The following is a 15,715-nucleotide window of genomic DNA, read 5'->3' on the forward strand; positions in this document are numbered from 1 at the left end:
TACTAAAAGACAATCAGCTTTTTTTGTAGAAACAACTGATAGAATGTTGCCTTACATCAAGCATACGCTAATCAGAGGTATGTCCTTCAGAAGTGTACATATATTCTACTAGTGCAAATATTCTACTAGCAGAAGCTTTCTTCTTGGTTTTCTTCTCAGCAAATCCCTCCACAGCCCACTTTCAAATGGTCTAAATTAATGGCTTTCTATATTATGACCCCATCAAAGTAAAATTGTATCCACTTAGCTGCTCCAAAAGCAACTTGTTTCATTGTTGCTTTTAGTTGGTGTTTAAAGAAACACACTTCTTTTGGAATAGAAAAGGGCCAGTACTTTTAAAAACAGCCAAAGCCATGCCTAGCAGTCAAACTTGAGATTGTTTCTCAACACAGAAAGTTTCATTTTCATTCATATGCCTAAACCACCTTTGTAAAGAAAAAAAGCCCCAAACAGACATTTCCTCTCTACAGTTCCTTCTTTTCTCTTTTTGAAATAAACAAAACTTGGTTGGGTTTTTTTGAAAACACAAAACAAAACAGGATGGCAGCCTTGCAGCAGCTCCCCACCAAGGGCTCCTGGAGCCCCTCTCACTTGGCTCACAGAGCTCTTGAGGAGCTGGTTCAGAGGCCCTGGGACACAGGGTAGTAAATTCTTGCCATTAGTGCACGTTTGCCACCCTTTGCACTCCATAGCATGCAAGCTTCATAACTATTTTTTTCACTAACAAAGCTTGAACAGCTACAGAGAGTAAATAGTTTACAGAGGCTCTGCAAAGGGAGAGAAAATAACAGCACAAATCAGCAAACATACCAAGAGAATGGGAGTGGGTAACCACCACCTCCAAGGACAACGTCAGGCTAAATTCTGCCTTCAGAATCAGACACTTCAGACACTGTGCAAGCCCTGGTGCCTTCAAGATACAGTTTTCATGAAAGCTCTTTCTAGAGAGGGTCATCTACTGATCAGAAGGCCAGCCTCCACTAAAAACAAGCCATGCTATCACATCCTTGGAAAACTATTCTTGTTAGCTCCAAAATTATCTAAGGCAGCACAAGCAGCATGCACAAAAAGGAGAAAACTAAGAGTGTTCTTGTCAACTTGCTTTTAACTTGAAATTGAGGCTGGTTGGAAGGGCAAGTTAAACATTAATTTTCTGTCAGCGGTCAGCCCTGGGTATTACAAGTTGTAGTTTCACAATCACATTTTGCTGCTTCTTTCCCTAGCTGCAATATAAAACTGAACAAACACTGAGATAGCCAGGAACTGGAGAACAGCAGAAGTGACTTGACACAAAGCTCATGAAAGCAAGGTAGATTTCTCCTAATCTGTCAGCTTTATTAACCCTGTCAGAAGATTCCATGAAAAACAGAAGTGACTCCAGAGGAACATACAGCATGACAAACTGCTGTATATCAGTCACAATATACATTGACTTTTTTTTTCTCTCAACAGCAGACAACAATTTGAATCAACCAAGCCCACCCTTTCCTTTCAGTTCTGATACTCAGTCTCGTGTGGGATGACATTTGTACCAAGCCCACTGAAGCAGTCAAACCACTACCACACAAGAAGGTGAGCAAGGCAAATGCGGAAGGAGCTTGCAAGCGAAGCAATGAGACCGTTAGTGCACCACAGGTCGCACTTCAACAAATACAAAACATCCTCCTCAAAACAAAAGATATATTCCATATATTCACACAGAAATGCTGGCGATGAGTTAAATATAGGATGTTCTAGAAATAGACTAAAATGCCTAATTATAGAAGCAGACACTGACATTCAATCCATCTAGAAAACAACCCTTTCCCACAGTTCCCAACCTATGTAGTTAGTATTTGTATTCCTAGCAAATTATCTTAACTGTAATATTTTTTCCCCCAGTACAGAACAAAGTGATTTTCACACGCAAGTTTAAGAACTGGAGGCTATAATTTTCACATTCAAACCTGAACCTAGTACAAAGTCACATGTGACCCAAGAAGAGGGATCTCTTTGAGGACAAACGACCTGAGCTTTAGCCAACCAATTCATCACCAAAGATAGCTGGTAGGTAGTTAAGGCCTGAAGCACATCAAGATAGGAATGCATAAAATTTAGTCCCTATCTAATGGGATCCTTTTAGCACAAAGGCTGACACAGTGGGAAGCTTTGCCGCAGGACAGGCCCATACTGAAGAATAAATTGTTTTTACCTCTACACAGATTAGAGTGAGAATGTCTAGAGCCCTTCCCATGGCTGCTGCGGACTTTTGATAAGCAAAAGACTCCAAATTTCACCATGCGTAGTCTCCAGCAACTACTTTATCTGTGAAGGAACATTTAAGTAAGACTTAATGAAACAACACTTAAGTCAGATTTAAGGAAGCAAATAATCTCTAAAGCACATCAGTGGTATTAAAACAGTAAGCACAATAAATCACTGGGCTATGGCAGCAAAGTTTCAGCTTTTACAAAGCAGATTGTAACCAAGGCTGGAACTGCGAACTCCACCTCCTACCACTCCTGTGCTGAATCACCCCTGGTGGGGGAAAGTCCTTGCAGCTCCTTGCACACCCAACATGACTCCAGCGAGTTACCAAAACTGTCAGTGAGAACAACAAAATCTGCCAGAGAAAGCCGAGAGACTTCTGCTAACACTTGCAAGAATCGAAAGCTGTTCTGGAGATCAAAGCTGCTCTTTCGATACACAGGGAAATCCTACATTTTTCTTACAACGTCTTTTCTATCAGTTCACCTGACGCAGCCCTACTGTATCCCTTCCTTGAATACAGCTGTGGTGAAAAGGGTATGCATATACACCTCGTGGTGGTGTTCTTTTTATATGCAGAAGTGTCCCGAGAAGTAACACATGCCACTGAAGTATGAGCTCGTAGCAATACTGAAACATCAGGCTATACCAGGCCAACAACATTCTTCAAATCTGGACGTTTACTTCTTGGGTTTTTTTCTTCTTCTCATTTGAATGCCAAGATCACGAACTTGGCAATTCTAATGTTCAACAGACTTAAAAAGAAAAAAAAGAAAAAGAAAAGAAAAAAAAAGAGAGCATATTAGAAAACAAGCACTTCTTGTAAAAGCATTGGTCTGGAAATAATGTTCAAGCTAACTGGCATCTAATGATACCACTCCCATGGCTCATCTCTCAACAACCACAAACTCGATCCAAACTGAAAGATCCTTGCTGGGGGCAAGGGGGAGAAGAAAATGTTTTGGGATTTTTTGGTTTGTTTTTTTTTTTTGTTTGTTTGTTTGTTTGTTTTTTGATACAAATGCAGGCTTTGGCTATAAAAATCAACAAAAACAAACGCCATTTCTCTGTCCCTTCTAATCCACTTCCCTGCCTTCTAGAAGATCAGTCCAAGCTGTCATCTGTGAGGCTTGGAGAACTTTCAAATCATTTTTTCCTAGCTCTACCGCTGCACCCAGATGCTTTTGTAGTGCGGGCGTAGACCTTGTGCAGCAGCAAGAGAGCCTGAACAAGGCAGCTTTGCCTTCAAAGAGGAACTGCTCCCCCGAGAAGCCCTGCTCAAGAGAAAACAGCAGCAGCTACTTACCCTTTAGCACACAAAAAGTGTTCTACCCCAGATAAGCAGCTGCAGCCTGAGAGCCGACTTAGGATAACTCCAGCTTTTAAGGCTGGATGTCTTAAAAGGGGTCCAGCAGAAAGAAGGGGAGGAGAGGAAAGGGAAGGGAGGCTCACGCTCTGCCAGTTGCAAACAGCTGTTGCCTCAGCCCTACGATTTGAAAATAAAACTCATGATGAAAAAAAAGAAGATGCAAATATATTACAGGATTTTTCAGTAAAAATCTTCTATTGTTAACTCAAACTGTTTTGGTTTGGGTTTTTTTGTTTCTTTGTTGTGTTGGTTTTTTTTTTTTTCCCCCTGAGTGTTTCCTCTGCATTTTATCATTTTTCTCTGTGGATTTTTCAACATGAAACAATGCACCAAATAAATCTCCCAAAACCTGTGGCTTTTACAAAGAAAAAAGGTAAATCACAAAATCAAAATATGGTAAAAGCACACAACGTACTGTACAAAGCAGAAGGAAGATAAGGGATGAACACTGGAAAGGCTGAAGACGAGAGATGGCCTCACCCAAAACATGACCACTTAGTAAATGGTTGCCTCCCGCTCTGCTTCCCCTGCCACCGATTGCAGTTTTAAACAAGACTCCATTATACTTCTCAGATATAGGCTCCATACAGCAAATGAAACTGGAAACTACTGCCCTGTGTGCAACACTTTGAACTCTCTGACATTTAATTTTCAGCAAGAAGATACTCAATTTTATTTCTCAACTGGAAGACCGAAATAAAGGGCCCAAAGGTATATACTCAGGCAAAAGTTCTAACGATAGTAGCCTGCATTTCTGTTCAACTATAAACAAGGCAGAAACACTCATTCTTTTCCAAAATACTGTGCTACAGTTCAGGAGTTCATAATTAGGAGAATCAAGGTGGCTTTTCATCCACTGGAAGTTTAAAAAGCAATCTGACACACCACATTACCGCCAGGATCTTCTTCTCCCATTACACCTACCACTAAGCCCATTTTATAATTGGTCTGTCCCTCTGCTATGCATGCCATGCCCACGACCATTGTTTCAAATCATTTCAAGGAAAAGGTGAGCACCTGCCCCATTTTTTTGTGCCATTTAAATCCCTCTATTTCAGAACGACACCACTGAGAGAGCTTGGAACCGCAATGAGGTTGCAGGCGTAGACAGCAACCCAACTTCGAAACAACAAACCTGCCATTTTTAAGGCGCTCAAGACCACACTGGGCAAAAGCTGGAGCAAAGGTGCTCAGAGCTACAGCGCTCATTATTAACACTTTGTCCAACTCGTATGCCTACATGCTAACAGGGTCCAGGTAAATGTAGTTTCAGAATAGCCTCTGTCTATCGTATAGAGCAGTTGCCCAAAGGATCCGGCTCAGCAGCCTGCCTGACACCGCCACAGCTTCGAAGGCGACACAATTGTAAAATACAGCGAACTCAGCTGTAACACATATGAAGCTGCACACACAGTGCCCTTCGCCCGGGGCGACACACGGGCACTCAGGGCGCTCCCGCTCCAAACATCGCTGTTACTCGCGGCTCAGTTTATATTAGTTTTTGCCCAGCGCGCCCTGGTGCTGCACTTTACCAGAAGTTCCCTTTCCCTCTCCAGCCCTCCCCAGACGGCCGAGAAGAGCTGCTCCAGCCGCGGGCAGCACGCAGAGGTGGCAGAGGCCAGCAGCCCGAAGCAGCCGCATCCCCCCGCGCCCGGCCATCGCCCTTCTCTCCCCGGGGAGCACGTACCGCCTCACCGCGGGGCCTGCGCCGCCGCCCCGGCCTCCCCGCAGCTTCGTGCAGTTAAAATGGCTCCTGCCGAGGGGGGGAAGTGGTGCCCGGGCCCCGGCCGGTGAGTCACCGCGGGGCCGGGCGGCTCGGCTCGGCACGACACGCCCCGGGCGGCGGCCAGCGCTCCGCCGGGCCCGGCCCGCAGGTGGCAGGGGCCCCGCTCCCGCCCCGGGCTGTGCTGAGGGGGCTCGCGGCGGCCCCGCTTCACCACTCCTCGTGTGCGGGGCGCTGCCCCGCGAGGTTCCCCTCACAGCTTACAGCGGCGGTGGGCTCACGGCATCGGCTCCGTGGCCCCGGCCGCTGGGGCAGCCCTCCTCTGAGCGCCCCCACCTCGCTCACAGCCCTCAGGTGACATCCCGCCCCGCTCCTCACGAGTAACAAACAAACGCGTTTCTGTGGAACATGTGGGATTTTCTGCCAATGCTGCCCTGCTAAACTGGTTAACCCCAGGAGAAAGCGAAACTTAGGAGCGCCCAAATCAGCCAGGGAAATTTGGTTAATGTGCAGAGTTCAGTGAAGCACTGACACACCCCCAACATCCAACAGGTTGCTTGAGGATCCCCAGTAAATTTCCAGAATGCTTCTTGAGTTCTTTAAACGAACCTTGGTGCCCAATAAAGAACACACTGAAAGCCACCCGGCGCACAAAGACAATGTGACTGCTTCAAATGGGCTCTGCAAACTCCTTGGGCACACCGCAAGGCCTGACAGGAACTTAACCTCAGAAAACACGGCACAGAAGATGAGGAGCGACCTGGGTTTGGTGAGAAGGGAAGCACAGGCTCTGCGTGCAGGCTGGTACACCCATTTGTTTTCCATGAATTTCCCGAAGGACAGAGTCCACAGCACACGCTGGCCACAAGGGAAGGCAGGGCACAAAGACCCGAGCCCATGCTGACAAGGAGAGGATACAACTGGAGGGCAAAGGAGCTGAGAGGCAGCAAAGGAAAGAAAGCAGCAGAAGAGATGTTGCAATGGGCAGGCAAGATGTGAGTAAAAAACCTGAAGCTGCTTCCAGCCAACACATTGAAATCACTCCAAATACAATTAAGGGCAGCTGTCATTAATCTTCCCAGTAATAATTAAACAGGAGTTCGCTGAGCAAAACTCACTGTTTTACAGACATTAGTATCTCCAGTTTTGGTTTTACTTCTAAGTAATTCAGTCCTTGTGACACCTGCAAGGCACTCAAAGGCAAAACTGGCTCCCAGTTTATTGTTTGAAGAGCAGTTATCCAGATATGATTTTATTAGATGTATTGATATTACAAGACAGACATGAACCTACTTGAGCGAGTTCCACCTTGAGCAAGGAGATACTCAGAGGGGCTGGAGCACCTCTCCTATGGAGACAGGCTAAGAGCTGGGCTTGTTCAAGAAGAGAAGGCTCTGTAAGACCCTTGCACAGCTTCCAGTACCTAAAGGGGGCCTACTAGAAATCTGGAGAGGGACTTTTTACAAGGGCATGTAGTGATAGGACAAGGGGGGATGGCTTTAAACTGGAAGAGAGTAGATTTAGATGAGATACTAGGAAGAAATTCTTCCCTGTGAGGGTGGCGAGACACTGGCACAGGTTGCCCAGAGAAGCTGTCGCTGCTCCATCCCTGGCAGTGTTCAAGGCCAGGTTGGATGGGCCTTTGAGCAAACTGGTCTAGTGGAAGGTATCTCTGCTCATGGCAGGGAACCAAATGATATTTAATGACCCTTCAACCCAAACCATTCTGTGATTCTATGATTTTATCATGTTACTTTGCAGCCTGCTTTAGCAGAAGATCTGGGGTAAAAAGAAAAAAAAAACCAAACACCCCAGCGGCAGCAGTTTTTTAAGACTTACTGAGTAAAAAGGTATCAATTAAATCACTACTAAAGTAGCTTTGCCACAGCACTCTCTCAAAATATGTCTTCATTTGTATTTCTCAGCTGAAAAAAAAAAGACCACATGGAGGAAACACCGCAGTGTTATTTTAGTCTATGTATTTTCCACCTCTCGCAACAGATGTGTTTTCCCCTCCCTCCAACAACTACATTCTAATCCAATCTTACATCTAAAAGTATTTGTTTATTGTGCTGTAAAACCCTTTAGAAATCATGGAGCATTGAGGGGAGAAATCTGACTCAGGTGCACAGCAGTTACAAGGAAACTGTGACATTGGCACAGCGACAATGCTACTTTAATTATTAAAAAAGTCTAATAGTTATGTTTTACAGAGGAAAAACCCTGACAGAGTCTTACCCAGGCAATGAACTCAATCAAAAAAATCATTAGGTAGTGATGTATGAGCACAGGCTATGCAAACATTCTGCCATTTCTAAGCTAAATCTGGAAGCAGTATTGTTTTAAAAGCATATGTAAAATGTAAACAGATTTAGCGAGAGAGGATGCAGGTGGATTTTCATCCCTGGAACTGTATCGGGTTTCTTGTTAATTATAATTTGGCTTAAAGAAGAAGTGACCTTGCCCACTGCTGGGATGAGTATCTCTATGAAACTTAGATCATCGTTTGCCCAAAAGACATAGCTAGACACTGACCAACAGCACAGCTTAAGCCAACTTAAACAGCTTTAGCCCTCCCCTCCATCCTGGTGGCATATTCCTTGCATGGAGGTGCTCCCCTCCCCTGCTTCCCAGCTCAAATATTTGTGCAGCCACACAGCGCGGCAGAGGTGGAACCTGCCAGTGGGGAAGTTAAGGCTGCCCAAATAAATAAATAATGCCTAATGCAATTTCCACATTGCTGTTGGCCACAGCTACCAGAGACATACATTCCCATTCACATCCCAAGGGGAGCCATGCAGCCAAGTGGGCTGCACACCACCTGGATGTGTCTCCCACTTCTTCTTGGCCTCATGTGTGACCCTGAGGGAGCCAATTCTCTCTTTATGTCCTGGTTTGGTATTTGCTGTCCCTCCTTCTCAACCTGCTTTGAAAGCTACAGGTCTACAAGAGTGGGGTGGGATTGGATAGGATAGGATGGGATGCTTCCCCAGGAAGCACAAGAAGGGTCCACAGGAGCCTGCCTGCACAGTGGATGGCATGAGGCTATGAAGTCATGCGAGGACACAACAAAGCTGGTGAAGGGCCCAAGTTTTACGACGAATGGCTGAGAGAACTGGGGTTGTTTGATCTGGAGAAGAAAAGGCTCAGGAGGACCTTGTTGATTTTTCCAGCTACCTGAAAGGAGGTTGTAGTGAGGTGGGGGTCAGTCTCTTCTCCCAAGTAACAAGTAATAGGACAAGAGGTAATGGCCTCAAGCTGCACCAGAGGAGGTTCAGATTGAATATTAGGAAAAATTTGATCACCAAAAGGGTGATCATGCATCAGCACAGGCTCCTCAGGGAACTGTAGAATCACCAGTCCTGAAAGTGTTAAAAAACCACAAAGATGAGGCCCTTGGTGACATGGTTTAGTGGCGGACTTGACAGTCCTGCGGTAACTTTATGAGTTGACAATCTTAAAGGTCTTTTCCAACCTAAAAGATTCTGTGGTTCTATTAGGACAGACCAAAGAGATGCACCCTGGAGATAATGCTGCCCCACCTAAAAGACAGATACATTTTAGTCTCATGAAAAGAGGGCAAAAGGGAGGGTTCTGACTATGTTCAGCTTTCGCTCTTGGATGGGGGTTGGGAAAGAGAAAATACTATTTTGATGAAAGGGAGGAGAAACTTTAGATTTAAAGCTCTTTGTTTTTTTATTTTCCTGCTATATTACACACAAGGTCACCACATGAGAAGCCTAGCAAGCCCCCATTTTCGTAGGACCCTGCAGTGCCATTCCTAAAGCAGTTTGAGATGCTGTAACTCCGCTCCACTACTTCAAGAGGAGATCCTATCACCGTGCTCAGAGCCCAGGCTCACACTGTCTACTCGCAGAAGCTTGGGGCCTCATCAAACTCTGGCTCAAGTCTGGATAAAAAGTCTGATTTAAGAAAATTCGTTTCCGATTTGGTTTTTTGCAGGATCCCAGTATCTTAAGCTTTGCAACACAATTAATCTTAGTCATCCTTGTACGAAGGAATCCCACTGATAAGCATGGCAGGGAATAACTCCAAAGCAATGGATGTACCCAAGATCCCACCGTATGTGTACGGAAGGACAGCACTTGACCCAGCCTTCACCCAGGTCTTGAGCTGGCACCCAGACTCCTGCACCTTCCTTTCCCCTTGTCTACCACACCAAGAAACAGTAGCAGCACTGCTAAAGCAGTTTAATACAATGTATCTCTATCATGGTGTTACTCTTCTGGTACTCTGGATTTGTGGACTGCCACCTCCTGCTGCGATAGGTGCCGCATAAAACACAGAGTGGAACTACTGTGGGTTTCTAACACTGCCAGATGCATATGACCTAAACATTTACATACTGAGAAATTGCATTAGGAGATTATAAGGAAACTTACTCCTATCCCCAAAGGAAGTCTCTGCTATAGGACATTAGGTGTAGGAAAGTTCTCGTAACTATGTTATTTTACAACTTAACCACAATTTGGACCATTCTACTTTTCCACCTTGCTGGTCTTCTGAACTTTAGCTGAATTGTAGGAAAGGAAAGGTGGTAGTAAACAAAGCACATATGAGCAGGACACCGTTCTTTTCAAAAGCTGGGAGGGAAGGTATCCCGGCTGTCCTGCGTTTAACTGGAATCCTTCAGTTAGTAATGTCTTCTTTCAAAATACACAAGAGATTCTTTCGCAAGCCTGTGGTCTCCCAGGCCTCCAGAAATTATGCCTTGCTAGGAGAAGGACTGAGATAGGTGTTGGAAATGAAATGCATCACAACTGAGCACCGGGCAGCTTTAACCTCATCCATTTTACGCTTCCAAGTTTGCCTCCAGTGTTTCCTAGTGAAGGCAGATTTGGCAAGGTGGCTGCCTTTCCCAGCAGAACAGCAACATCCCACACAGCTACAAATCCCTGACCTTGTACAGCCTTGCACAAACTTCTCTTGGATCACTTCTAAGGTATTCCTAGGTCACATCTCAGACATGACAAGCCTCTAGGAATATCTACTTATATAGTCACTTTTCCTCACTCTTCTAAGTCCCTTCCTTCCTCCTTTTGTTATGGGCTTGCCTCTGCTGAGAAGTAACGCTTCTTAGTACTTCTGAGAATGGTTTTAAATGTGGTTATATCCTCCTTTCTACTGGGAAGCAAGCTTCTGAGCGAAAGAAGCATAGAAATCCAGGTAGCAAATACAGCTCTGACACAACATAATCTCTAATCCACTCTCAGGCAGAAGCTGCAGGTTCCATCTTATTTCTGACACTTCTCTACAATCCCAATCACATTTTTCTTTCCCCGTCCTGTCCTTGCACCAGTTCTGGTCCATGCCTCAGGTTAAACCTTCCATGGATCCCATTAAACACATTACTGCAGCACAAAGCTGACTGGAGGGTGGGGAGCACTCTCTGCTCCTGAATCATCTCAGACAGACTGTGATGAGGAGAACTGCCAGCAAAGGACACAGGACCTCCCTCTGTGGGTGGTGAACTACTAGAGGGGGCCAGCTCTAACGTAAATTTCCACTCTAAAACTCACATGATTGCACAAGAGCTGAAGAGGAAAAAAAACTAAGCTCGAGGCAGTTACCTGGGGGTTGCTACAGGCAGAAAGAAAGGACAGAGGCGCTGCTTAACCCACAGCTTCCAGAGCTGAGCTAACTCTGTTCCACCTTCCCTCTGGACACTACTTGTCTGTTTGTTTTGGAAAGTGCTCTGAAAGTCATTTAGCATCCTGTAAATACACCTGCCAGTAAGTGTGACAGAAGTCACACTCTTACACCCACAGCTCTGAGGCAGTCACACACAGAAAGCAAAATAAAGACACAACAAATTTATACCACATACTTCTCTCAGTAAGCTTTAGAACCCTCAAAAAAAAAAAAAAAAAAAAAAAAGAAAGAGAAAGAATTAAACTGCAATCTTCAAGTATTTGTAAAATCCATGCAACTTTACCTGGGTTTTGCAGGTGACAAGAGAAATCATCGTGCCTCACCTGATGTCATCACTAACCACATTCAGACAGACAGTTAAGGCTCCTGCATCCTGAAACCCAACTCATTCATAATTTGCTACTTCTCTGTTCTTACATGGCCTCCATGTAAGGCCAACATTCCTTACATCTTTAAGTACCACTCTATACCCTGTTTCAGCACGGGCCCTACAACTAATAAGGCAACTAGTGGGAAGTAAATGAGCAGAGAAATATATTTTATACCAACAAATAGGTAACTCTAGATTTATTCTTTCTTTTCATCTAGAAGAGCGTACTGCTTGAAAAGACAAACAGTTTCTGAAACAAGGCAGAAGATAGTGTAGTTCTAATTGATGCCTAAGTATAGTTATACACCGTAATGGTAATGCTATTTTATATACAGAACACCTCAACACAAGATATTTGCAATGAGCAAAGCCAAAATGACCTCATCTGATTGCTGAATATCCCAAGAGAACCAGCAAGGGCACAGCAATAGGATGTTTTTATCCGAAGTTTTCACACAATGTGTAGCAGCCTTGAAAATTGTTTAAAAATACACTTTATATATCTTGTATATGATTGTACATCATCCATGGTTATACAGACTGCAGTTAGATTATGCAAGATCCAAAGTCAATGATCACCTGGGTGAGCAACTGCTTTGAAAGACAAGTATTAGGTCACCTATCTATTTCTATGGATTTGCATTCAAAACAAAGTGGGTTTTTTAAGCAAATACAGGTTTCCTGTTACTGTGCAACAAAGACACAAAGGTGAGGGGACAGTAGGTGTGAAATGAAATTAATATCTAAAATTAAAAAACATACATATGAAAGAAAAAAATCAGGTTTTCCAAGAATGAGAAATAATCTTTCCAGAAAGAAAGTCAGTGTTGATTCTTGAAGTAGATCAGCACTGGGCACCCTACCGCAGGGTGATCCCCCACACTGTTACACTCTATTCAGTGCTGCAGAGTCCGTGCAAGGGTAATTTTTAAGAATAGCAGCTCAGTCTAAAACTATTAGAGACGTTATTATGCCAGTAGTGGTAAACTTAGCCTTTGCTCTTTTCTTACACACACACACAAAATAAAATCCAGAACTACTTGTAAACATGTTGTTCTGTGGGTTTTGGTTTGGTTTTGATGTCAGAATGTTCTAATCTTTGTAAATATTAAACAGAAAAATAAAATATCGGGCAAATGAATAAACAGAAATATATACTAAGTGCAACTATATTTCAAATACATGTAGAAAGGACATAAAAGCAAGGACTGGGTGAGTTTTACATGGTCAAACAGTGGTTTCTTAACTGGGACACTCTGTATTTGGCTGAGGAATCCTCTTAAAAAGCTGTCTTTTTCCTCTTCTCATTCTGTGAGTCACTCATTGCATTTTTGGATGTTGCAACATATTCATGAATAATAAACACTGAGAAGAAGAAAAAATACACAGCGCTCACACTGGACTTCTTTTTATAATGTCTATATTTATCAGTATAAAAAATCAGATCAAGAATGAAGCTGAGATTTGCAGAAGTTTCTATGCCAGGAATGCCATTAATCACAGACAAAATATTTGGTACAGCCAGAGACAGGCACACAGATATGCACAGAAGTTAGAGCAGGGCAACATTAGTATTACTATTATTGTTTGGCCTTTATACAGAGAGAGAGGATAGGGGGAGGGATCATAATGTTCCCCATCAAGCCTTCTCCTGAGGGAGAACAGCCAGGCACCGCCCTTAGTAGCCAGTTCTGGGCCCAAAGCTGCACTTCTGCAGCTGCTTTTCTTTCTTTACTGATTCTTTTTTAGAGGGCAGAGTTAGGCTGCGGAGACCGCACAGCCCCAGAGAGGCAACTGTGCAGCAGGAAATTATTGTTGATATCCTGAAGAAACACCAGAAAATTATTTATTCATGTTTGTGCTTTAGACAATAACAAAGACCATCTCGTATATATATCTATATATGTGCATGTCAGGGTGGCTGCTGCAAGGCTCTCCTCTGCTCCACTCAGATGAAAAAGCTCTTTGCTTCTATTCCGATTCCTGTTCTCCTTCTAATCCCGCCATCCTAGGCAGGCCATATCGACTACCTCACACACTTGTGCCAACTCCCTGGCGGATGCAGACCAAATGTATGGAATTAAAGGAAATCCAGATAAAATATCACTTTTAGGAAAAATGTTGAACTAGAGTTCCACAAATATTTTACATTCTTTCGAGAAATCAACAGGGTATTTCTGCACTGCTGAGGATGTGAACACAAAGAAAAGGAAAGTGTGTTTATTACAGCTCTTCCAGCTGCCCCAGTTAATGGGAAAAGATGATAGTGTTAACTTGGAGAGAAAGGAGAGAAAAAAAAAAATCAGTTGTGCAAAAAAGTGAGCTAACGTGAATGAATCAATTTTCCATCGCAACTCATCCAGACAGAGAACTATTAAAGAACAGTTAGGGAGAAACATCACCCGATTCCTTGCTTGTTCAGGAAACAATCAATGCTTTAAGTAGCAGGCTTACCTATCCAAACACACGCTACATTAACCAATTGGTGGCTACATAAATCATGGAGAAGAGAGGGAAAAAAAAGTAAAGACTACAGGATGCAAAAGGAGGGGTGTCAGGAGCTTGGTGCTGCAGGGAGGGTGAGCTGGCTGCTGGAAGGACACCATTTTGATTTCTCAGCTCCATTGCAAGCTACAGAAGCAGCAGCCTCATCTTCAGTCACATGAGCCATCCTACCAGCAAATCCTGCAAGATTACCATCCTGTGAATCCCACCAATAAACCAAACCAATACCTCTACTATTGTCACTTGCCCATAAAAACAAGGTAAGGCAGTTGGACATATTCACTGCACACACACCTACAGGGTCAGTTCCAGGGAGAATTGCTGCTGCTACTATGTTGTGTTTTCCAAAAGCCTTCCAGGAATTATCTTTCTTGATTCGGTGGTATAAACAAAATTGGGAACCAGAGGCTAAGAGAATAAGAGGACATTATGACAGACACGGTTTCTCATATGTGACTTTTCTCCTGCTTTCCACTAACAGAGGTCATTTATTTAATGGAGGGAGCTCAAATATTCTCCAAGTAACCTGTCATAAAGACAATGCTCCATTCAAAGTACTACATATACATTTATGTTTGTTATTTCAGACTAATGCTGTCAGTTTAGTATTTCAGCATGTGTGTTTAACCTTGTAACCCATTTTGTCCTGCATTTACTGAGGGTCCATCAGTTTTAAAGGTATCTGTGCTCTGGAAAACATCCCACTAGACAGATGGGAATGATTTCAACTCCCTCTACCATCAAGGGACAGAGACCTAAATTTGAGGGTAGAGCACTCTCATTCTAGGACAGTAGCCTAAATTCAGAGTGTTTCATCCACTGTTTCTCTGTAACCAATTTTATTTCTTGAACTTTTACTTCTAATGTTCCATATTTTTAGCAAGACATATTAGAAATGTTTTTCAGCACTGCATAGGAGACAAATGTATACTACTCGTGACTGTGGTCACAGAAATCTTCCTTAACTTCAACCGCTACTGAAGAGCAACATCAAACTAATTTAACTTTTATAGCCAGAATAATTCAAACAGCTTTTCTTAAGACAGTGGTCAATGATCTCAGCCAGCAAGGAGAAAGAGTAAAGAAAATGTCTGTTGGTTTTTTTTTTTCTCCTATTAAATGCTCACATCCTCATGCCTGTTGGCTTTAGGATATGAGCCACTGCTGCTCTGCATAAGCTAGGAGCAACCTACTCACTGCTACTCTCTGTTCTGTGAGAAAATGAACTCCTCTATCCTAAGCAAGCACCCTTTAGTTCCTTTATTGCTGATCCTTAATTGCATGCAGTAGCTGCTGCTTCCTCAGAAGACCCCAAGTAAACTACTTGAAGGTTGTGGCTCCAGGTGATTCTAACAGGGTTAGGTACTTTATTTCTACTTACTTTCTGAAATGATACTAATTTCCATTCATTCCATTCTAGAAAATTACGTTATCCAGTGAACATTTTGAAATCTAGACAAGGATATCATTTGTGCACCACCCTGGCAGAAGTCAGATCTGGAGGTGCAGAAAATATGCCACAGAATAATACAGCATGTTGGAAAATCCACTTGTACCATTAAATGCCAACTAGTAACACCAAGCAGGAAACAGGAAAGATACCACCTGCATCATCAGGAAATCCACATTTGCATTTTTGAGGTGAAATAGCAGCTGGATACAGTATAGGGAGGGAAAAAGGAAGGAGGGATCATCATGCTTTGGGTACAAATTCACAGGAAACCTGGCTCTTGACTTATAATGCTCAGGGAACAATTACTGCTTATAGGCAGAAAAGAGCAGGCTGAAGATCTGCAGGCCAAAGTTAATATAGCAAAGACCTTTTACT

The 15,715-nt window shown here is 43.5% G+C and overlaps 1 protein-coding gene across 3 annotated transcripts in view; it reads right to left on the minus strand.

Moving 5' to 3' along the window:
• The window catches only part of ELF1 (E74 like ETS transcription factor 1), an 87,513-nt gene that overhangs the window by 59,958 nt on the left and 11,840 nt on the right, over window positions 1–15,715 (minus strand). The window contains exon 1 of one of the 3 annotated variants that reach the window (XM_080612379.1): window positions 5,304–5,321. The exons of the other annotated variants lie outside the window; for them this stretch is intronic. The gene's annotated coding sequence lies outside the window, so the exon portion shown is untranslated. Of the gene's footprint in view, window positions 1–5,303; window positions 5,322–15,715 lie in introns of those variants that run through there. 3 annotated transcript variants of the gene reach the window in all.

This window comes from Psittacula echo (genome assembly GCF_963264785.1).
Source record: "Psittacula echo genome assembly, chromosome: 3".
NCBI classification, from domain to species: Eukaryota; Metazoa; Chordata; class Aves; order Psittaciformes; family Psittacidae; genus Psittacula; species Psittacula echo.